This window comes from Dipodomys spectabilis, unplaced genomic scaffold (assembly GCF_019054845.1).
Source record: "Dipodomys spectabilis isolate Male_0828 unplaced genomic scaffold, ASM1905484v1 ptg000276l, whole genome shotgun sequence".
Taxonomy (NCBI): domain Eukaryota; kingdom Metazoa; phylum Chordata; class Mammalia; order Rodentia; family Heteromyidae; genus Dipodomys; species Dipodomys spectabilis.
The window spans coordinates 3,366,401-3,368,117 of NW_024870953.1; the positions used below are offsets into that span (position 1 = coordinate 3,366,401).

Consider the following 1,717-nt stretch of genomic DNA (forward strand, 5'->3'; position numbering starts at 1 on the left):
GAGGTCACAGGGACTCACACGTGCTGGGCGCCAAGACTCGGTGTCCTCAACAGCCCTGGCTATCAGCGGATAACAATACTGGTCTGAAAACAAATGTCCCCGCACCCACAGAGCGTCTCCCTTCAGGAAACATGAAATGCTTCTGCATGGCAGCTGCAGGAGAAGCATTTCATCAGTTGCAGTCGCTAAGTGAACATGAGTGCCAGCTACAGGAGAAGCAACCCCCTATCATGAGCACCTGCTGGTGCTGGTAGAGCACTCCCCCATCAGAAGCCCAAACTCATGCGTGCACAGGCCCCTACCAGAAGCCCAGGAATCGCACTGTGGCTGCTAGCAGAGAGTTCCCCTCTAGGGTGCCTGCCTCTCCACAAACGTCATGCCTGTCTCCAGCAGACATTTCCAATGGAACAGCTTCTGGTAGATCTCATCTTCAGATACATCAAGCATGCACATGTGCCCACCAGCCATAGGAGGCCAAGTATAGACCACATGTGGGGACAGACCCAAGCCAGGGCCAAGGCATAAACAAATCCTGTGCCCATGTGGGGAACCCAACCCTCCCAAAGCCCTAATTCTAACCTTGCCAGCCCCCACTGCAGATGGGACCAAGCTCCTCTCATCCAGCCAGAGACAGCGCACGCACATGTGATTGTTGGCCCAGTGACACGGCATGGGCTGTCCTACCCAGTGTCAACTAGCCCGGGGCAAGTGAGGGCTGTCACATCATTCTGGTGTGAGCAGGCCAAGCTCAGGCCACGATCCCCACAATCCCAGGACCCAAATTTGTAAATCACAGTGAAAGAAGACATGATTCATGGACTATCAGGACAACAATCCAATCCCAAATCTAACAACAACCCAGGGAAGGACCCCAGTGAAATTGAAGAAGAGATGGAGGACAAAAGAACCATTAAAGAAATGATGATGGAATTGGCCAAAGAAATAAAAGGGGAAATGTGAAAGTATCAATAGGAGAAAGAAGACATGAATATTTACCTGGCAGGGGAGATACCATGATCACCAAGGTGGTTTTCCCAGGGCGAGGATTATCCATTGCACTCCAGATGTGCTGAGCCCTGTGATTTCCCCAAATGTGGGAAACTCAATTGCATAATTTGCAATAGTGGGGAATGACATTCATGCTCTTCCCTGGTAAAAAATTTAAAAAAAAGAAAAAGAAAAAGAAAGAACACATGACAAAGGAAATCCAAGATTTCTTAAGCCAGGCACCAATAGATCATGCCTGCAATCCTAGTTACTCAAGAGGCTACGATATGAGGATCATGGTTCAAAGCCAGCCCGGGCAGGAAGTCTTTGAAAATTTATCTCCAAAAAACCACCAGAAAACCGGAAGTGGTGCTGTAGCTCAAGTAGTAGAGCGCTCGCCATGAGCTGAACAGCTGAGAGAAAGCACTCAGGCCCAGAGTTCAAGCCCCACAACCGACAAAGAAAATTTAAAAAAAACACAGTAAACCCTTCATTAACACATGAAATTAATACTTGGAGAACTGATATTAATAGCATAAAAGGCCCATTTTCCACAATGCAAACACCAGTGGAAGCCATAGTTAATAGAATAAGTGAAATGGATAAAAGCATATCAGGAGTCAAGAATAAATCAGAAAAACTGGAACAGAAGGCAGACGTTATGTCGAAAAACGAATTTTTTACAACTTTGGCGTGGGGTGGGGGGATGGAGAGGAGTAGGGATGGGAAG

General features: G+C 47.6%; 1 non-coding gene across 1 annotated transcript; it reads left to right on the plus strand.

Moving 5' to 3' along the window:
- The first annotated feature begins 988 nt into the window (after nt 1-988).
- Nucleotides 989-1,152, plus strand: LOC122126364. The gene has a single exon (XR_006150905.1). It is a non-coding gene; the product is annotated as a U1 spliceosomal RNA (small nuclear RNA).
- The last annotated feature ends 565 nt before the right edge of the window (nt 1,153-1,717 follow it).